We start from the raw sequence: 23,496 nt of genomic DNA on the forward strand, positions 1-23,496 counted from the left end.
AGGGAGGAGGGTCAGAGGGAGAAGCAGACTCCCTGCCGAGCAGGGAGCCTGATGTGGGACTCGATCCCGGGACTCCAGGATCATGACCTGAGCCGAAGGCAGTCGCTTAACCAACTGAGCCACCCAGGCGTCCCTCCTGTTAGTCTTTTATTACAGGGGTGTCTGCTAAAAACTCAGAAAGACAGAGGCAATTTATTTTTCCTCCCCAACATTAATCTTTCCTATATTTTCCTATACTATCACAGTACAGTTTGCGTGGTCACTGTTGAACATCTTGTGTCTTCCATGAGTATACACTGTGATTATCTAGTTCATTTTGCACACCCAGCATGTGTGTGGCCCCATCTAGCAGCCTACTAAATAGATGTACGATGAAGGAATGGATCCTAGAAATGGATGAACTCGATTTCACACCATCTTTGAGAGCTTTCTGGGGCTCTGTGTTATTGGTTTGATATTTGCTTATGAGCTCTCTTAGTTGGAGTTTCTCTGAAGCAGAATCTAAAATAAGATTTTCAGTGCAGGAAGCCAATTTGAGAGGAGATTTCCAGGAAGCAAGAGAGACAGGAAGGGGAGGAAGGGAAGGAGAAAAAGCCAAGAAAGATGGTCTCTATGGGCAATTGGTTTTCATCTCTGCCAGGATCCTGAGGCCCAGAGGCTGGGGTATCCACTACTCCCTCACTGTTGAAGGTTGCCCCCAGGGGTGTTACCTTATGTTACCTGCTTCAGAGGCAGAAAAGCAGAGAGGTACACAGTTGATGCATGAAGTGAGAGCTGTCAGCATTGCCAGAACTGTCCACCTTGGCTAAGACTAAAATCAGGGCATTGTGACCATGGTAGGGGGCATTGTAAGTGTCTGACTACTAAGCCAGCAAACCTCTTTTCCAAACACATTTTGTAATCTAGATAGAAATGGTAAACTGTGCTTTGGAAAGAATTAAGTGGATTATTAAAAAAAAAATTTTAATGTAAAGAGAAATCATCCAGGTCAGATTGGGGGCCAACAATAATACTTTTTGAAGAAAGGTGGCCCTGGGTACTACACTCTCCATCTTGGCCATGTTTTCATTTTATTGGAATTCAATAATGACAGGGAGTATGCTGAAAAGTGTGCACCCTGGGACCCCAAGGACATGTCCCCTTGTCTGTAGACTGGGTACTTTATTTTTGCTGTCTTTCTTTTCAACATCACTTATTTTCTCTTTTTCTTATTATGAAAGCAAAGCATGTTTATTCTGGAAAATTTAGAGAATACAACAAAGAGCAAAGTGGGAAATAAAAGCCATTATTATATTTCCCTTGCCTCGATACAGCTAACCTAACCTTTTTGCGCATTTCCTTTCAGTGATTGATCCAGTCGTTACAAAAATGTAACCATACTTCATAGCATATTTAAAATTTTCACTTACTGTGAACATTTTTCTGTATTGATAAAGATGGATAAGCAATTCCCTCCCTCTCTCCCTCCCTCCCTCTCCCATTCACTCTCCCCCTCCTACCTTCCTGCAACCTTTCCTTTCTTTTGTAAAAATAATTCTAATTTTTGTTTGTTTAAAAAAAATAATTTGTGTTCAGTGTAAAAAAATATGTATATATACATATGCATACACATATAGACAGACACACACAGATACACACATACATATAGAGGTGTTAGACCAGTCAGAAAGAACTTCTACCATCTAGAGCAGGAGTCAACAAACTTTATCTTTAAAGGGCCGGATAATCAATATTTTCAACTTTTTAGGCCATGCAGTCTCTGTTGCAACAACTCAACCCTGTCTTCTAGTGCAAAAGTAGCCATAGAAAATGTGTAAAAGAATGAGTGTGGCTGTGTTCCAATAAAACTTTATTGACAAAAACTGGCTGCCAGTCCAGGGACCATGGTTTGCTTGAGGCTGATCTAGGGAAAAGCACTAATACCATTCTTCCAGAAAAATATGTCTACTTTTCTTTTTTTTTTTACAAAAATGGTATCACACTACGTAAGCTATCTTGTATGTATTTAAATATTTATGAGTGTCTGCTATGTGGCAGTTCATGAACAGTGGTGCGTACAGTTATGTGAACAAGACTGACCAGGGACCCTGCTCTTATGGCATTCACTGCAGGAGACACACAGTGAACTGAGCAAGTGCTCTGAAAGTCATTGGGGGGCTGTGATAAACATTTTCATGTATCATAAATTTTGCAACCGATTCTCTATTCACGGGTATTTAATTTCCTTAATTGCTTCTTTAAAAAAAAAAAAAAAAGATTTTATTTATTCATTTGAAAGAGAGAGAGAGACAGAGAGAGCACAAGCAAGGGAAGAGGCAGAGGGAGAGGGAGAAGCAGACTCCCTGCTGAGCTGGGAGCCTGACATGAGGCTTGATCCCAGGACCTACAGATCATGACCTGAGCTGAAGGCAGACTCTTAACCATCTGAGCCACCCAGGCGCCCCTTCTTAATTGCTTCTGTTGTAGACTACACAGTCATAGGAATTCTTGGGATTAAATCTTTATGAAAAACTGGCATTTTTTACTTAGGCTGAATTCCTTAAAATGGAATCGCTGCGTCAAAAGGCATACAATTTTTTTTTCCAGTCTTTTATTTGCTAGACATTGCCAAACTGCTTTCTAGAAAACTTACACCAACTTAGACTTTCACCTGGGCTGACCTTTTTTTCTTCCCCTTACTTCCTTTGTGCAACCAAACTGAGCTTCATGAATTGACAAAGTAAGAAAGAGAGGAGCCCTCTTTCAGATGTTTTGTCTCTGGGGACATCCTGTGATTTGATCCCTATATAATGGTTAGAAATAAATCTCAGAAGTTCTTTAGAGCTAGCTGACACCAGTTATTAACTGCCTTTACTGTCTGCCAGAAACTATGCTAAGCCCTTCACGTGCCTGATCTGAATTAAGCCTCCAAACAAAATGGAGCTGAGAAGCTATAAACCGCCTGAAGGTGGAGCAGGACCATGACTTTGAACTAGAGGAGACGTCTCAAGCTGGCAGCCCCACAGTCTGTTTTCTTTGGCTTACACAGTGTGGCCCAGTACGATGTTTAAAAATGTATCGACATGGTTCTAAACATTTTAAAACTGGAAAATGTCCCTGCTTAAAGCTGCAAAGTTTGCAAGATCTAGGCACCCTGGGGCCCCGTTCCCACGTATTGACCGTGGGGTTGGTCAGAGGGTGGCTCTTTCTGCACTGCGGACTTGCATTCAGATAAAGATATTATTGAGCTGAGATTAGCAACTGCTCTGAAATTCATCCTCTTTCAAACCAGTAGTAACTTTTTGTTGGGACAGGACAGGGAAGTGTGGGGAGAATGGGCATCCTGCCTCCTCGCCCAATTCACTTCTCTTATTTCGTTGCTTGCCTGAATTTGTGGCCCTGCTATTAACCGCTGGGCTACAGCACAAGACAAGACTAAGGGGATGGAGGCAGATGTAGGTCCAGCCACCACTGTGACCCATCATGGGCCCTGGTGGAGGGGACACTTCAACGGCTTCCTTAGGTGAGGGTATACCAGTGGTTGGGGGACAGCCAGCAAGATGACTCTTGGTTTCTGGGCTCCTGCCTCTCTCCTCACACACACTTCTTTCTCATTTGTGCTTTCTTCATCCTCCAAATTCCATTATAGTACATAAATTCCTGTAGTAGTTCTCCCTACTCCACCTCACCTTAGAGAACGGACTTAGCCGTGACGTGCACACAAAGGATCAGACCATTGTCTCCTTCCCTTTCCTAGTCCATCTCTCCACCAAATGTCACTACCCACAGCCAGGCCCTGCGCCCACCTATCCCCTGCTTGAGACCATGCACAGATTGGCTTTCTGCTGGGAATGGTTCTGGCATTTGCTTAGCTCGTAACTCTGTGGCTAGAGAGCAAACTGGGGTTCTGACAGGCCTCATGGCTCTGGGAGCCAGTGGTGGGCTAGCTCGAGTCTTTACCTGGCATTGTCTTTATGTATTTAGAGCCGGACTGTGCAAAGAAGAAATCGCTCATACGTAGCCGTGCTTCCCCTACCCCAGGCAGTGTGCAGGTGAGGAGCGCCAGGAAGGAAAGGACGATCTGAGAGCCTGAAGGGGCCTGCAAAGAGTAAGCACCAAATCCACGTGTGGCCTCCGTACCAGCAGGAAGCAGATTTAGGGACTTCCTGAGGCCAAATGAGCCAGGAGAAGGAGCCCTCTCTAAGGTGCTGCACCAAAACCTCTGTGCCAGGAGAGAGCGCTTAAAAACACCGAGTCTTCCTATTCCTGCCTGTCCCATTCCTGCTCCACTCCTTCCACGTGCCCACCTGGCAGCCTCTGTCTTCAGCTAACTCTCACATCTCCAGAATCTTCTAGAATTGCACCGTCCAGGACAGAAGACATTCACTACATGTGGCTACTGAGCACCTGGCATGTGGCTAAGCCAAATTGAGTGGTAATGTAAGTATAAAATTTACAGAGGATTTGAGGCTTAGTAAAAAAAAAAAAAAAAAAAAATAGGGGTGCCTGGGTCGCTCCATCCGTTAAGCGTCCACGTTCAGCTTAGGTCTTGATCCCGGGGTCATGGGATGGAGCCCTACATCGGGCTCCCTGCTCAGCGGGGAGTCTGCTTCTCCCTCTGACCTTCCCCCTGCTCATGCTCTCTCTCTCTCACGAGCTCTCTCAAATAAATAAATAAAATCTTAAAAAAAACATAGAATGCAAGCTATCACATTAATGAACTCATAATGGTTACATGTTGAAATGATAATATTTTGGCTATCTTGGGTTAGATATGTTATTTTTTTAAAAGGTTTATTTATTTGAGAAAAAGAGAAAGAGAGCACAAGTTGGGAGAGAGGCAGAGGGTGAGAGAGAATCTCAAGCTGACTCCCCACTGAGCGAGGAGCCTGACGTGGGGCTCAATCCACAGTTTGCTCCCAGTTTGCTCTCTAGCCGCAGAGTTACGAGCTAAGCAAATGTCAGAACCATTCCCAGCAGAAAACCAATCTGCACATGGCTCCAAGATCATGACCTGAGTCGAAATCAAGAGTCGGAGACTTAACTGGCTGAGCCACCCAGAGGCCTCTGGGTCAAATATGTTATTAAACTTTATTCTATCTGCTTCTTTTTACTTTTATTAATGTAGCTACTGAAATTTGAAAATTGTCTATGTGCCTCTCCTTTGTGGCTTGTGGTGTATTTCTATTAGACAGTCCTGTTGTAGAGCACTCCTTGACTCAGCCACATCAAATGTGCTTCTTTATGACTTTGCTATGTATTTGTTACATACATACACACACGCAGGTGCACATGGACACGTGTGTGTGTATATATGTATAATAGAGTATATATTCTCAGTCTATCTAGGTAGAAGACAGGGTTAATGTCTCTTTACTCTGTGTTTCATCACTCTGCCCAAGTGCCCCTTGTACTATTAGAGATCCAGTGCATGTTCGATAATGATTCTTTCATTCATTTGTGTTGAACTCATACTCTGGGCCAGGCTCCCCTGGGAACTTAATAAACTTTAACTCAATAGCTGGCATAGTCTCTATAGGGTAGGAATTATTAGCTTTGTTTCGCAGATAAGGAAATTGGAGTAGGGAATTTAAGTGACTTGCTCAAGATCACCTACTCTGGCAGGAAACAGAATCCCAACATTCTTTGGTCTGCTCCAAATCGTGTCCCCTTTCCACTTCAGCATGTTCATACCGTGGAGGATTCTTCAGCCTGGCCCTCTTGCTCCCTAAACTCTGTCTTCTTATTTGTATATACATACCTATTACATGCTTGTTAATAGTCCGTCTTTCCCAGTAGGCTTCACAGGAGGACAGAAAGCGTTTCTCTTCGGAATGCTGTTGCAGCCCTGACACCTTGCCTATACACCTGACACCCAGTAAATATGTAGAAACTTCCACTGAACATATGAGGGAATAAATGATTGTCCCTTCTTCTCCTCACCGTTATACAATTCCTGTTGAATTCCATTTTCCTGGAGAGGATACAAATAAGAATAAAACTCTATAGCCATTTTCTCAACAACTGTAATCACGTAAACATGCATTTTGTGTTTTATTTATTTAGAGCTCCATTATGCAAAGAAAGAATCCATTTATGTGAGAGTGTGGGGAAGAAATCTCTCTTTCCCTGCCGCACGCTCCCTTTCCACACGTGAGGTTATCTCAGACCAACATGACAAAAACCAGGCACCTGTCCTTTGTCAAAATCGAGCCTGCATCCTCCTAAACAGATGCGTGCTGGTGGTTGCCAGGGCCTTGGTGCAAGCCTAGGACTGGTGGGCTTTTCCAGTGATCTTGGCATAACTTATTCTTTATGGAAGTGTCTGAATGGAGCGTAACATGCCACGACCACCTAATGGTTATAAGACAGGAAGCCCTCTTGCCCATCAGAGAAGAAAGGCAGTGAGGCATGAAGAGAGGAGCCCTGAGCGATAAACCATAAGGAGTGGTCCCTGGTCTCAGCTTTGCCACTTACTCTCTCCCTAACCTTGGACACACCATGTTTCCTCATGGTTGTGAACCTTAGCTCTCGTATTTCCAAAATTGAGGACATTGATATAGATCAGAGAAGACAGTAATGTCTACATCTACCCTGTATAACTATTGAAAACAAAATTTCTACATCTACCCTAGAAAACTATTGAAAACAGGAGGGAAAAATCTTGGAAAGAAAAATCACAAGACTGAGACTCTGGAGTTGGAGTCAGCGATCTGAATTTAACACCCAGCTCTTCTCAACTGGTTGTCTGACCTTGAACTGGTCATTTCACTTGTCTGGGCCTTGATTTCCTTTTCTGCAAAATGTGATCATTGGACTGAATGATCTTTAAGATTCCTTCTAGGTTAGAAATAAAGTACATTTATTTGGGGGGGATTGGGGGTGGATTTTGGTAGATGCATTCACTACATTTTTCCTCCTATGAGGTGATGATTACTTAGGAGTCAGAAACTTTTTTGAGGGTCACAGGGTGTAGAAAATGCATAGTGATTCCTGTGTGAATGCTCTGGAAGCAAAACAATCTCCTTTTCTTTAGAAGCATGAGACCCTCTAAACAAATGTGTTAGAGCACAACTTTGGTTGTCATCCTAAGAGTCTTCATGCACAGTTTGGCCTTTTATGTACCGTCCATTTCTGTCATCGACGTCTGTCTGGTTGTCTAGTCTAAGTTGAGTGGTTTTGTGGTGTTGAGATTGCACAGGTAATGTTAGAGTTAAAATACATGGTGTTTTAAGTTTGAATGAAAAAAAAATACACGGTGTTTTATTAAGTTCGTTTCATTTATAGATCTTGAGAGGCCTTGTGGTGATAAAAATCTGAGTTATGCATTGCATTAAGCAGAGTTATATAAAGCCTGTTGAATATTAATTTTATAATGATTCACCTTACAGTTTTACAAGGCTAGATAAAAAAAGATACTGTGAATAATTGAGCCTATGGTCTATAAAATGAAGTCTAGCGAAGAGAGAAATAATTGGAAGTGAAGAGAGCCAAGCCTTTTCCTTCTTTGCTGAGATCAAGTTAATTCAGTCTCAGCCCCTTTCTGCAAATTCAGGCCCCCTGGTTTCTTAGAGCATTAGATGAACACATAGTACAGAATACAGTGCCAATAAAATGTGGACCATATTATTGTTTTCATTATTTTTAACATAGCCTCAATATATTTTATCTTTATAGTTTGCATATTTTCTATATCCTTTTTTGGGGTTACATTTTTCAAAATTGCTTCTCAAATGAAGCAAAGTCTTGCACAGAAGAGATAAAATTACTTATATTTCCTATCTCTAAAATTGCACTTTGCATAAGTTATACAAATGGGCAATAAGCATGTAAGAGGGTGCTCAATATTATTAGCATCAAGGAAATACGAATTCAAACCACAATGAGATACCAGCAAATACCTATTAAAATGGCTAAAATTAAAAGACTGGCAATACCAAGTGTAGCTAAGGACATGGAAGAGCTAGAATTCTCATACACTGCTGGTGGGAATACAAAATGGTAAAACCATTTTAGAACGCAGTTTTCAGTTTTTGTAAAATTAAAAATACCTTTAAGACCTAGCCATTCTCCTCCAAGGTATTTACAGAAAAGAAATGAACAAATGTAAAAATCCCTACAAAAATTTGTCCTGGAGTGTTCATACCGCTACATTTATGATAACTCCAAACAAGAAACAATCCAAATATCCACCAGGAGATGAATGGCTAAACCATTTGGGGGTATAGCCATACAATAGAATACTTCAAAATAAAACAAAACAATTTTAAAAAGAGCAAACTACTAATATGTGTAACAACGTGGGTGTTTCTCAAAGATATTATGCTGAGCAGAAGGAGCCAGACACACAAAAAAGTTCAGACTACATGATTCAATTCCTATGAAATTCTAGAAAAAGCACACTAATATATAATGACAGAAAGCAGAGCAGTGGTTACCTGGGGCAAAGGTGGGAAGTAAGAGGGAGGATATAGTACATAGGAACATGAAGGAACATGAAGGAACATTTCAGGGGATAGAAATGTTCTATATCTTGATTGTGGTGATAGGTATAAAAGTGTCTATGTCAACATCTGATGAACTGAACACTTGAAGTGGGAGTAGTTTATTGCATGCAAATTATACCTCAACAAAGTTGATTTTTAAAATGCCTTTTGCAATATCTTTTGTTGGTTCATTAGTACTCTAGAAACTGATCTTCCAAGATCTGGATTCCAAATCGATGTTCAATATTTACCCATTGTTAGATTATGAGTCTCATATACATAATATTAAAATAGGTATAGTAACTACATTTGGCCAACCTTCGGAACTTCCCTAAGAAACAAAAGAGAGGATGAATTTGTAAAAATGATTTATAAATCATGATACTGTGCAGAAAATTGACTGTCACTACCATTATATGGTTCACTCTGTAAGTCAGAATGAAATTACCTTGATTTGGGCACATTTAAAATTAGTTGAGCCTCTTATCTGGACCCAAAATGAACTTTCCCCCTGTTGAATGCCTGGCTAAGAGCACAGAATATCCTAGCAAATTTCCTTAGTGTTTTAAAAATATCTACCTGCCTCAGTCCATGTGACGTACAGATCAACCCACTCAGACTAAGCCCTTCACTTCCAGCAGTGACAACCTACACAATCGTTCCTCCAAGTCAAGACACACTGTACAGATCATCTGAGCTTGTCAATGAGGTTTGAATTTCATTTGACATCTCCAAAGAATCCTCTGCTTTCAGAGCAATGAGCTCTGTGTCGGAGAATCTAGCCTAGTTGTAGAGTAACAATGCAGATATTCATAGAGAGGCATATGTCTCTTCTGTAAATTAACAACTTGTATCCTGGGCCAGAAATTGAGTTTTGATTCTGAAGGGACAGGGAGCACTGAAAAGTTGGGTCCTGATTTAATCTAAAACAACACAGGCATTCATTTGACAAAAAGTCAGAGTACTATGTGCATTGTCCTGGGCTCTGGGGATTTAGCAGTGAATGGGACAAGCAAGTTCTCCCTCCTTAGGGAGCTTACATTGTAGTGGAGGGATGAGTAGCAATCAAGTAAACAATGTAATTTCAGGATCATACAGGAAATAAACAGAGGTAGAGAATAACACAAAAGTGGGTTGATATTATTTAGGCTCTAGTGGTCAGGGAACATCATGCATGTTGAGTTAGGATGACGAGATGGAACCAGCTATGTGACTAAATCTAGAGAAACAGTGATCTGGGCAGTGGGGACAGCAAGCGAGAATGGGCTTGGCAAAGTAAGGAAGGAAAAGGAAACCAATGTGGGAAGTATCAAGAGTGAAAGGAAGACCATCATGAAATGAGGCTTCAGAGGTGGAGAGGGGGTAGAGTTGAAGTTTTATTCTATGAAAATGAGAAGAAAATAAAAAAAATAAAATCTTAAAAAAAAAAAGAAAAAAAGAAAATGAGAAGACCCTGAAGAGTTTAAAGCAGGGGAAAGAAATTATCTGATATATAAATATGGCAACTACGTGAAGAAGAGATTGTCTCGGGTCAAGTGGGGAAATTAATAAGAAGGCTGTTGAAATAGGCTAAGGGAAAGATGATCAGGCTTAGAGTGGACTGGTGGCATTGGAAATAAAGAGGTACGAACAAATAGAGTGACGTGTCCTAGAAGTAGTGCTGCCGGGGTTTGAGGAATGGGAAGTTTTGGCGGGGGTGGGGAGGATGGGGAGAATACATCGTTTTATGGCCTGAGCAACAACGAGCTGATGGAAGTCTTTCTTAGGAGACCACCTGCAGTGATAGGTTTGGGTGTCTGCATCCTTGGTCTGCCAGTAGGACAGTGACCAAATTACTCTGAAGGTTGGAATAGCAGTTAAGTATTTGTAAATATCCTGTGAGGGGAACTCCAGTTGTAAAGACCCTGTCGTCTCTCTTCTGTGATTGTCTAGACATGCTAATACGTGGGTCCTGGAAATGTCATGATTTCCTAATCACAACCTTCTTTTCCTAAAGCCATTTTCCACAGACATCAGTTCAGGGCAATAGCCAAACTCTTTCTGGCTGCTATTGTTTATTTTCCATATGTCACTGTGCCCAACACACTCACGGCAGGGGACATGCTTTGAGGGGTTTACTTTTGCTCTGGAAGACTTCTTGGAAGCTTGCCTCCTTTTGTTAAGTATGGCTTGGGGATTACTTTGTCAGACATTTTGAAGCTCCGAAGTGTAAAAAAAAAATTACAGGGTAATATTAAATATTCAAGTATTGCTCATTTCTCCATGTGGTATGAGATTTGGGCTAAGACTGAATCTTTGGGCTGTTTAATTCCCATGTTTATCATCTTGTATAGAGTCACAGATTCAATTTTGCCTATTTAAGCAAATTTTAAATTTGTTTCAAACAAGCAAGGATGGCATTAAATTGCCCTGACCTAGGTACATTGAGATTTTTGTTGTTTCTTTGTATTCATGGAGAGTAGTGAACATGAGCACCGAAACAGAAACATTTCAGCTTGTGAAAATCCTGCTGGAGGAACGAGAAAAATCTTTTAAAATATTTAGGATTCTTTTGCATTATAAAAATAATACAAGCCCATCCTAGACAGTTTGGAAGGTACAGGGAAAAAAAAAATCAGCCATAGCCCAAAGAAATCCATGAGATGTTGAAGTTTCTCATAAAATGCTAGTGTGGGAAGGGGCTTGTTGAATGATCAGATCCAACTTCTCATTTTGCATGTGAAGAAACTGAGGTGCAGGGCAGTGTGGAGTGGAGAGCTCACGTTTCCTCGGGGCCAGTTTTGAGCTGTTTCCCTGATGGTTTATGTGGCTTCATAAGCAATTAGATTCTTGGGGACCTGATGGAGACGCAGAATCTGCTACACCCTCTTTTTGAACAAAGGGGATGGGACATCTTAACGCTGGGCATGCATGTGGCTCCCTCTGCCCCCTGGTGTTCAAGAGGAGACATGGTCTTAAATAAGGATGGTGTTAAATTGCCTTGACTTGGATGAGCATTTCCCAAAGAGTGGTTTTTGGGCAACCTGCATCAGAGTCATCGAGAGTCCTTGTTGAAAATGAAGATTTCTGGGGCCCACCCCTGGTTTGTGAAATCAACTCTAGAGGTGGGAGCAGGAATCTTTCTTTTTTCTTTTTCCTTTTCTTTTCTTTTTTTTTTTAATTTAAACTTCAGTGAACATACAGTGCAATATTAGTTTTTGGAGTAGAATTCAGTGATTCATCCTTTACATACAACACCCAGTGCTCATCATAACAAGTGCCCTCCTTAATACCCATCACTCCCACCCCCACCTCCCTACATCAACCGTCAGTTTGTTCTCTATCGTTAAGAGTGTCTTATGGCTTGTTTCCCTCTCTCCTTTTTTTCTTTTCCCCCTTCCCACATGTTCATCTATTTTCTTTCTTAAATTTACATGAGTGAGATCATACGGTATTTGTCTTTCTCTGACTTATTTCACTTAGCGTAATACACTCTAGCTCCATCCATGTCATTGCAAATGGCAAGATTTCATTCTTTTCCATGGCTGAATAATATTCTATTGTATATATAAACCACATCTTCTTTATTCATTCATCAGTCGATGGACATTTGAGCTCTCTTCATTCATAGTTTGGCTATTGTTGATAATGCTGCTATAAACATTGAGGTGCATGTGTCCCATTGAATCTATATTTTTGTATCCTTTGGGTAAATACCTAGTAGTGCAATTGCAGGATCGTAAGGTAGTTCTATTTTTAACTTTCTTTTTTATTTATTTAAATTCAATTAGCCAAGGTATAGTACATCATTGGTTTTTGATATAATGTTCAATGATTAATCAGTTCAGTATAGCTTTCTTAACAAATTCATGCATCCATTGAAAAACAATAGTTTGTCAATAAGAATAAAAGAATAAAAGAAAAAAAAGAATCATTCAAATTCTCTAACCTGTGATAAATAGATAATATAGATAGGTAGGTAGGTAGAGAGAGAGAGAGATACTAAGTAAATGTGTAAAAAGTTGGTGACTCCACACAAATTGTCAATGGTTTTCTCTGGGAGTAGAAATAGGGTGAATGAGAGAATGGGGCCTCCACTGTTCTATATAACTTAGAAACCTGGATTTGCAGAACACAAATCCTTTGGAATTCCTTTTTATAAGTATTCCTGCAGTCAAGCTATTTCTTTGGGAGACTAGAAATGTCTACAGAATATTATTTATTTGCTTGAGTGACGTGTATGGCCAGTGGGAGAAAGGGAACACTCTTTGTTGATACAAGAGAACATAGAAGGATCAACCAGGGGATGAGGTGAGATCCAAGTTAGTTCATTTATTTGCTCACTCATTTATTCAACACCTATTCATTGAATACCTTGTGTCTGCCAGGCACTGTTTGAGGTGCTAAGGACACAGGAGAGAACAAGACAGCAGGGTCCCTGTTTGTGTAGAGCTTATGGTCTATAATGGGGAAACACCAATAGAGTTTAACAAGTTAATTTCCAATGGTGACAAGTGCTGTGAAGAAATGAAGGAGCTATGCCATTATGAATGATTGAAGGGCCATTCTCTGGTGGGAAGGGACGGTGTGAGAGATGACGTCTGACCTGAGACCTTAGTGGCAAGAAGAAACCATATCTGGGGAACAAGTTTGCATTAAAAGGAAGCTGCAAGGGCAGGGTCCTGAGGTGGAGTCAGCTTGATGTGTTTAGGGTGTATAAAGAAAACCGGCATGGCTAAAGCTTAATGACTAACATGAGATTCAAGATACAGTTCAAGAGGAAGATAGGGCTAAGCCACATACTGTAATCATGCCACAGTAAGTAGCTTGGATTCTATTTTAAGTGTAATAGAAAGCCTCAGGAGACCTACATTCAAGGAGGGATAGTTGATATCTTCAGATTTGGGTTTTTAGAAAAAAATCACTTCAGCACTCAAAACTACATAGAAACTAGAGTCAAGTTTTAAAAAATGTGCAACTCCTTCAGGAGAAAAAGTCATTGGAAACCACAAAAGAAGAACTAAAGAAATGGTCAGATCTACCATATACATGGAAAGGGAAGATCAGTATTATAAAATGCTGATTTTTATCAAAAAAGGATTTCTAAATTCATTGCAATTCTAAACAAAATCCCAACAGCATTCTAAAATTGAATGGAAATGTAAAAATTCAAGAATTTAATAAGAGAGGTTTGCAAAAGAAGAAAAAGGAATGAGGGTTTCCCCTAATTGTCAAAATTTCTTGTAAAGCCATAGTAATTAAGACACTGTGTTATTAGTGAAGGGGGATTAAGAAATAGATCAGTGGGACAGAATAGAGAGCCCAGTGATGGACTGAACGTATACGGACCCTTCTATATGACACAGGAGGCGTTGAAATTCAGAGTGGAAAACATAGACTATCAGAGGTAAATGAGTATCAGAAGTATCAGAGTTATCAGAAGCTTCCTAATTTACACTTTGTACAAAAATAAACTGAGATAAATTGAAAACCTAAATATAGAATGTAAAAATTCAAAACCTTTAGTGAGGGAAAAAATAAGGTATCTTTGTACCCTTAGGATAAAGTAGATTTTATAAGCTAGAGACACAAAAATCACACTCAAGAATAATGAGCTTGATGGATTTCACGGTATCAAAATGTACAACTTCTGCAAATAACATCATAAAATGAAATGGCAGTTGATAAGCCAATAGAAGATATTTGCAACCTGATGTAACAAACAAAAGCTACATTTCTAGACTCTCTAGCAAACTTCTATAAATTGGTAAGGAAAACTCAAACTACCTAGTAGAAAAATGGCTACTTACTCACAGGCACTTTCCTGAGGGGGAGACATGAATGAGCAATGAAAATGTGAAAAGGCTTTCCACATCCCTGATGAAGGCAAGAAATGCTTAATTTCTTAATTGTTTAAATGTTTAAAATCCCAGGATAGCATTTTATGCCTATCGGAGTAGCAGAAATTCAAAAGGTTGAGTTGGACAAGTCAAACTTGGCAAGGAGTTGAGATAAACAGGCACTTGGGAGAGTAAGTTGTCATTCCCTAGTTAGACTTGAAAATCCACATATTCTACAACAGATTCTATTGCAGACCGTAAGCAATCAACAGTGTTTCTCCAAGGAGGGGCTCTTGGCATTGTGCGAGGGACAAGTCTTTGTCACTCAGGACTTTCATGCACCAGTAGAAAATTTAGCATCTCAGCCCTACTCCACCCCCAACTCACAAAAGAACTCTCCCCCATTTCCAAATGCCCCCAAGAGAGTTGCACTTAGCAGGAGAACGTCCTGCAGGTACATAGTGCTGCCACAATATGAATGTGCCGGGACAGCCTCTGTCACTGAACGGAGAGATCTGGGACCCGAAGGAGGACCATGAAGGGTGTGCACTGGAACATCCTTTGTTAGGACCAAAAACTGGACGTCGTCCAAATAGCCATCAGTCCAGGAAAGGAAAATGAAACTATGATATGGTTGTATGATAGAGCACTATACAAGAATTAATGACCTAGATCTGATCTGTATGGAGCAAAGTGAAAATATCTCAAAAACAGTGTTGACTACAGTGTAACATACAGCATGATACAATTTATAAAAAGTGTAAAAACCACAAGACTGTAGGGTATATTGTTTTGGATACACGTAACACAAACACACACAGGCATATGCATGCGTGAACTGGGGGGGTTTAAATTCTGTGTGGTTCTGTTTCTTAAAAGAGTAGATGAACGTGAAGAACAACATTAGTTCATTTTCGGTAATGGGCACGTGGACAGGAGTTTGTCGCATTATCCTCTGCATAATGCTGTATTTTCGCCCTCACTCAGGCTGCTGAGTGCACAGTGGATGGGGTGAGTGGAAAGGTGAGCAAGGGGGTGAGCATGGGGGTGGGGGCAGTGAGGCTGAGCTGGATGTGCAATCAGGCCCTGGAGGAGCTGAGTGAGGACCCCAGCATCCCTGCCAATACCGCTTTGAACTCCAAGGGGATGTGACCACTTTTCTGCTTCATTTCTCTATCGCCCAAAAGTTCTTCCTGGAATAACACTTCCCCTTGTTGCTTCCTCTGTCTTCCACGCTACGATATTGTCACCTAAGCAAGCCAAGGATTTGTCAGCTGCTCATATTTTTAAGCAGAATGAGACATTCTGTATAAACAATTTAGGCCCTCTCCATCCCCATCCCTGCAATTCTGCTCCTACCCTTCTTTTAATTTTTTTCCTGAGCATTTCTTTTACTGTGGTAAAATATACATAAAGTCAAATTTACCATTCTAACTATTTTTATTTTATTTTTTAAGATTTTATTTATTTTATTTTAGGGAGAGCTCACGTGAGCATAGGGAGAGGCAGAGGGAGAGGAGAGAGAATCTCAAGCAGACTCCACTCTGAGTGAAGAGCCAGACACAGGGCTGGATCCCACAACCCCAAGATCATGACCTGAGCCAAAACCAAGAGTCAGGCACCCAACTGACCGAGCTACCCAGGCGCCGCCCCCCCCATTCTAACTATTTTTAAATGTGCAATTCAGCAGCAGTAAGTATATTCACAGTGTTTTGCAACCATCATCACCATCTATCTCCAGAACTTTTTCATCATTCCAAATTGAAACTCTGTGCCCATTAAACAATAACTTCCATTCCTCAGTCCCCTTGTCCTCTGATAACCTCTATTCTACTCTCTATCTCTATGAATTTGACTACTCTAAGCACCCCCATACAAGCGGCATCATATAATATTTGTCCTTTTGCATCTGGCGTATTCCACTTACCATAGTGTTTTTGAGATTCACCCTCAATGTACCATGCATCAGGATTCCATTCTCTTTAAAAACGAATACCGTGCTGGTGCACGTGTACACCACATTTTGTTTATTCACTTATCTGTCAGTGGACACTTGGGTTAGTTCTGTCTTTGGGCTACTGTGAACAATATAACATAATGCAGCTATGAACAGGTGTACAACTGTCCATTCGAGTTCGTGCTTTCAATTCCTTGGGGTATATACCCAGAAGTGGAATTCCTGGATCTTATGGTAATTCTATGTTTCATTTTTTAAGGAACTTCCTAGCCAGAACTTCCCATAACGGCTGTACCATTTTACACTCCTGTTCGCAATGCGCAGGGGTTCTAACTTTTCCACATTTTCACCAACACTTGTTATTTTTTCATTTTGGAAATAGCCCACCTAATGGATATGAAGTGGTGTCTTATTGTGGCTTTGTCCTACACTTCTCATAATTAGTGTTAAGAAAGCATCATACATGTCTTCTGTCTAATTGATTGATCCATGATACCCATGGTTTGAGTATTTTTGCATTTTCCTAAATGTGTTCCGTGGAACACAGGACCTATTACAACTTCTGGTATTGGGGGCTTGGGGGACATGAGATGCGAGAGGTTAAACTGAGAAACAATGAGAAAAAAAAAAAAAATCCAACCCAACAACCTTCAGCAAAGTCAGATCAAGTACATATCAGCAAATTCAAGATGTAGGTGTGAGTTGGTATCTTGAATCCCCATTCCTTGGTAGCTATTAGTTCTTTCAAGTATCTCATCATGCTGAGAATGGTTCTATTATTTAAAGATAAGCATCTTTGTATACAAGTGGCCCATTTAAAAAAAAAAAAAGCCAACTCTTTCATGTGGTGCTCTAAAACAATTTTATCTGTTGCAACTTTGGAGGAAAAAACTGGCCATATTGATGATGATGTGCAATGGTAGACTCAATGGTGCGGCACTTTCCTTAAGGGATCCCCAGTGTTAATTGTGACCATACACAGTGTTCAATTTGAGCTGACTTTAGAAATCATTTCCTATGCAAGATGCAATTTTATTGTATGTCCTCCCCTTGAAGTTTGAAATGTATATTTTCCAGACCCTGCAAAGTCCTACAATAAAGACACCCAACCAACGTAGTTTATTTATTTTTTTAATTTTATTATGTTACGTTAGTCACCATACAATACGTCATTAGTTTTTGATGTGGTGATCCACGATCCATTGTTTTCGTATAACACCCAGTGCTCCATGCAGTACGTGCCCTCCTCAATACCCATCACCGGGCTAACCAATCCCTCCTCCCTCCTCCCCTCTAAAACCCTGTTTGTTTCTCAGAGTCCATAGTCTCTCATGGTTCGTCTCCCCCTCCGATTTCCCCCCCTTCATTTTTGCCTTCCTTCTCCTAATGTCCTCCATGCTATTCCTTATGTTCCACAAATAAGTGAAACCATATGATAATTGACTTTCTCTGCTTGACTTATTTCACTTAGCATAATCTCCTCCAGTCCCATCCGTGTTGATGTAAAAGTTGGGTATTCATCCTTTCTGATGGCTTAGTAATATTCCATTGTATATATGGACCACATCTTCTTTATCCATTCATCTGTTGAAGGGCATCTCAGCTCTTTTCAACGTAGTTTAAAGCAGGAGTTAGCGAGCTCTCTCTGTGAAGGGCCAGGTAGTAAATACTTTCGGCCTTGTGTCTCTGGCGCAGCTCTTCAACCTTGCAACCATAGCTCCAGAACAACCATAGACAGTCTTTAAATGACTAGATGTGGCTGTGTGCCAAAAAACTGTGCTTGCAGAAACAGGCAGCAGGCTGGATTTAACTCACAGGCAATCATTTTCTGACCCCTGGTTTAGACCATCGTGACCGAAGTTTGTTGCATCATGACTTTTCCCTCCTTTATTTTTTTAAATGTAAAACTGTAGTAGACCCTTAGATGCCTGAATTCAAATACTAGAGGGTTTTAAATCTTTTGAGTGACACTGAAAGTTGATGGCGTGTAACAGCTTTGTCACTTTTCGTGTACCTGGGTTTGCATTGTTTTGGCACCAGAAGTAGTTACTTAGTGGGTGGTCCAGGCTAAATTGTGTTCTACAATTCATATGGTGAAGCTCTGACCCCCTAATATTTCAGAATGTCACTATATTTGGAGATAAAGCCATTGAAGAGGTGATTAAGTTAAAATGAGGCTTTTAGAGCAATCTTGAAAAAGAACAACAAAATGGGAGCTATCGCAATCCCATATGTCAAGATATACTACAAAGCTCTAGTAATCAAAACAGTATGGTACTGGCACAAAAGTAGATATATAGATCTACGGAACAGAATAGAGAGCCCAGAAATAAACCCATGATTATATGGTCAATTAATCTATGACAGAGGAGGCAAGAATCTTTCCAGTAGGAAAAAGACCATCTCTCCAACAAATGGTGTTGGGAAAATAGGCAGCTACATGCAAAAGAATGAAACTGGACCACATTCCACCAGACACAACAATAAAACAGACTAAAGGCTAAATGTGAGACCTGAAACCATAAAATTCTTGGAAGAAAACATAGGCAGTAATCTCTTTGACAGCAGCAATAGAAACATTTTTCTAGATGTCTCCTCTGGCAAGGGAAACAAATCTATTTTTGTCCTAAAAGGATACTGAAAATACTGCCTGCAGGAAATTCCCAACCTATACCATGCTGTCCTGGTGGTGGAGCTCCTGTTAGAAAATATGGATGGGCCATATGGCATCAGTAAGGAGACGGGGGTCAAGGTGCTGATGAACAAATCGTACCTAGTTCTTTCTGCTTCCTGCCGCCATATTCCACTTCACCCCTGTGTCCTTGTCCAGGGCGAGCTGAGGGGCAGGTGGAATGGGGAGGTGCCGTGGGGCTGGTCAGACAGTTGAGTTTTATTTACCCACATGGCAAACCAGTGAATGCCACACCGGCTGCTTCCTCATCTTGTCCAGTTTTTACACACTGGTGTGTGTGAAACAGTTTGGCCCGTAGTTGACAAGGAGAAGCACACTTCCTGACCCCAGGACAGCTTCTGAGGAATAGCTGTTTCCCTTTCTTTTATAGGGAAAATGACAAATACATTTAAATGAGCATCTTATGACGCAACACACACACTAAATTTCATCAGTATTCATGACATGCATTTCCTTCTCTTCACAACTGACAGCTATTAAAAATGAGATTGGGGAGCACTATCCTGGTTCCAGTTATTCTGGAACATGGATTCTGAGGTGAGGTTTTATCGATTTCTCCCACTTTCACAGCCCTGATTTTACAACTGACTGTGGATAAGTTTTAGCCCTGCAGCATCTCCCCTCCAGAGACAGCGACACCATCTCTTCAATGAAATGCATTATGTAAGAGGCCAAATCAGTACCAGATCTCTAGTTGTTGAGAACAGCCTCGATTTCATTTGTATTTTGAGATAGCTCTATTTTAAATCTCATTAGGTAAATTTCTGAAACTGTGATTAAACTGTAGTCAGCCAAGGGAAAATTGGAAATAAATTAGAAGTGTCACCGATTTGAGATCTCTCGTTTTTTCCTGTGTACATACAGAAATTAAGGAACCTCTCTTTTCTGTGTTACAGGTTTTGATGAGAAATCCCGAAGAAAGAATGTGTGAAAGAAAAAGATGACATCTGTGCATGGCAAACCAAATCCGAAGATTATTACAGTGAAAACAAAAGGAGGTCAAGAGAATACTTACTAGTAAAGGTAAGTGAACTTCTCTGTAAATGCTGAACTCTGATGGGTTAGAACAGGAAGGTAGGTTTCTATATGTACGTGTGTGAGTGTACATTCACTTGTCAAATGGGGATAGGATAGGATAGGATAGGATAGGATAGAATAGGATAGGATGCATGATATGATCTAACATCAAAATATTTATGTTCCAGCAATGAAGAAGAAAACTAGTACATGCAGTTAGCTCCCTTTCTCAAATAAAAGCAAAACACCCAAAAGTTGAATGATAGACTTACCTTTTATAAAGGGGTTCTCTTCTCAGACAGCAAAACAAACAAAAACCAAAATAAACACTGTACTAACTATACTGTGCCATTGGCCCGTTTCCTATAATATATTTCTAATATATTATACACTGAGTTGTAAAATTACTATCTCTTTGTTCACAGTTGAACACTTGACCAGCCAAGTCCAGTAGGCAGTTGAGCAAGCTAGTGGTTGATTATTTTCATGCATGCAATGATTTTAATCCTGAGCTTTGTTGTAGTAAAGATGTGCTTTATACCTCTAATATTAACACTTACGGGTTTTTTGCCCCATTTTCCACTGCTTTTTATAATATAATAATAGGGGAAATGAAATATTTCATTATGGCAATGCTATGGAAACCAAACTGCCAGGCATGTAGGCAGTCCCACCATGTGGTATCTCAGGATGTTTCTTCATTAGCTGATCTCAGAAGTCTGTATTTGACACACAAAGGTGATTTGAAGGATATTGATGTGTAACGTGCAGAAGTATGAGTTGTACACCAGCAGAACGTACAACAGTTCAGGACAGCATTTACGCAGTCTCTCAAATGCTTCCGTGGGTGAAATAAAGAGTTGGACTGAATGTCCACATGCCTGCTGGGGAGGACTGTCATCTAGCTGTCAAGGACACCGACTCAAGATTCTTGCTCTTCCACTGACCACTTCTGTGACTGTGGTCAAAATGATTAATCTTCCTTTGCCTCAGTTTTCTTGACTACATGAGGTTGAGTGGATGAAATGAGTTAATAGATACAATGCACTTGGAAGAATGGCGAGCCCATAAAAAGGGCTCAGTAGTTAGTGGCTGGTTTTATCATTGTGCAAAGTAGAGTCTCCTCCAGGGATGGAAATTTGCGTTGTTTGTTCTTTGTGGAGTAGAGATGTGGAGGAGCCTGGAAGATGTAGGGGAAGCGGAGGGGACTACGTCTGACCCTGGGCTTTTAGGCTGTCCAGACCGCTATCATAGGAACCCGTGAGGTTAAGGATAAAAGTACATCTCAGTGCATCTCTAAAACTCATAGTCATTTAGATACTTTGAGAAGAATTGCAGAATATAAACTTAAGTGATGTAGGATCTTAAATTATAAATCAGGTCATCTCAGACTCTTGGCTGTAATCTGTAAGGCATGGTATGATCCGGCCCTGGCCACTTAACTCTACCCAACCCCTCTTAGCATTCTGGTTCACTCAGACCTTCTTTCTGTCCCTCTAAATCACACGAGCTCTTTTGCACACACTCTCACCTGTGAGCCTTTGCGCCCATTACCCAGCACAGCCTGCGTGCCCTCCCTCCCTGCACCTGACACCTTTGCATGTTCCTTTCCATCTGTTTCAGACCTGTCTACTAAAGGGGTGGGAACCGTGACATCATCTCCCCAAAATATCACCCCTACTGACATTCTTGTCAACAGTAACTATGAGAGCCTTTTTGTCCATATCCTCACAACAAGAAGCATTCAAAATTCTTTCTGTCCTTGCCAATCTGATAGGCGATGAGCTTGGCTATTTAAAGTAGGTAGAAAAGAGGGGCACGTGGGTGGCTTAGTTGGTTAAGTGTCTGTCCTTGGCTCAGGTCGTGATCCCAGGGTTCTGGGACCGAGTCCCACATCAGGCTTCCTGCTCAGTAGGGAGTCTGTTTCTCTTTCTCACTCTGACCCTACCCCCTGCTCATGCTCTCACTTACTCTCAAATGAATAAATAAAAAAATAAAAAAAAATAAAGTAGGTAGCAGAGAGGATGCAAGGATTGGCAACTCATTCTTACTGGGAATTATTTTCTTTATTTTGTTCTTCAGTTATTTTTCCTGCCTTCCTTACTGGTCTCTAAGATCTGCAAGGCCCAGGACGGTGTTTTCACGGTAATATTCTGGGATCCTGGTCCAGCAACTGTTGTAGATGATGTACTTGGAAACCATTCTGGGAGTGACAGAATGAATGAGAGAGACGGGGGTCCCTGATCTCAGGAGCACAGGTCTTGTCATTGAGACTGACGATTGCTTTACAGGACTAGAGGTTCAGAATTAGAGCAAGGAGATAATCAATGGGCCTCACAAAAAATTAGCCTCATGGGGGCAGGAGTGAGATTCTAAACGCTAACTGGTCAACACAAATAAGGACCAACTTGAACAGGTGTAGACCCGTAGTGCTGGGCAGGGTGTTTACCCTTCCGGTGCTGCATTGTGTGGATGTGTGTGGGGTGCAAGGTTGGGGCTCAGGGCAGTGATCACTTGCCAACTGCTATGGAGAAGATTTTAGGATTTTAATATCGAGTGCAGTGGCATATATGCATTGCTACTGAATGTCAGCCCCGATTATAGTATACCTTGTTTTTTTTTTTTTTAAAGATTTTATTTATTTATTTGAGAGAGAGAGAGAGAGCACATGAGAGGGGGGAGGGTCAGAGGGAGAAGCAGACTCCCCGCTGAGCAGGGAGCCCGATGCGGGACTCGATCCTGGGACTCCAGGATCATGACCTGAGCCGAAGGCAGTCGCTTAACCAACTGAGCCACCCAGGCGCCCTATAGTATACCTTGTTTAAATAACCAAGCGCACCTGTCAGACTGGCAAGGACAGAAAAAATTCTAAATACCCCTTGGGGGAAAGACGTGGACAAAAAGGCTCTCATAGTCACTGTTGATGAGCCTGTCAGTAGGGGCAGTATTTTTGGAAGCTAACTTGGCAGTATGTATCAAAATGTTAAATGCACATTTCCGTTAGCCGGATAATAGAACTTTATCTTCCAGACAAACTGGTATGAATACAAAATGCTGTATGTACAAGTGCAATCGCTCTAGCGTTGTTTTAATAGCAAAAATACGGGAGCAGTTTATATATCTATTAATAGAAGAGTAGTAAATAAGTGATGGCATTTCCATCCAATAGAACAATGTGGCCCATGAAATGTGTTAAGTGAAAGGGGAAATCCTGCCGAAATTATGTGTATTTTGGTCCTGTTTGTTGAAAGCACAGGAACACAACCCAAGTGTTCCACCAACAGATGAATGGATGGATAAGCAAAATTTGGTCTTCAGTGGAATATTCTTCAGCCATAAAGAGGAATGAAGTTCTGATACATGCTACAACATGGGTGAACCTTGAAAACATTACGCTAAGTGACACAAAAGGACAAACATTGTACAATTCAACTTGTATGAATTTTCTGGAATAGGCAAATTCATAGAGCAAGTAGAAATTATCAGGAGCTGGGATGAGGGGGGAATGGGGGGTTTAGTGATTAATGGCTACTGTTTGGGGTGCTG

The 23,496-nt window shown here is 40.9% G+C and overlaps 1 protein-coding gene across 1 annotated transcript in view; it reads left to right on the plus strand.

The window, feature by feature from the left end:
* Positions 1–23,496, plus strand: part of FRMD4B (FERM domain containing 4B) — a 323,175-nt gene that overhangs the window by 78,686 nt on the left and 220,993 nt on the right. The window contains exon 2 of the mRNA XM_078076109.1: positions 19,830–19,956. The gene's annotated coding sequence lies outside the window, so the exon portion shown is untranslated. The remainder of the gene's footprint in view (positions 1–19,829; positions 19,957–23,496) is intronic.

This window comes from Halichoerus grypus, chromosome 1 (assembly GCF_964656455.1).
Source record: "Halichoerus grypus chromosome 1, mHalGry1.hap1.1, whole genome shotgun sequence".
Classification (NCBI taxonomy): domain Eukaryota; kingdom Metazoa; phylum Chordata; class Mammalia; order Carnivora; family Phocidae; genus Halichoerus; species Halichoerus grypus.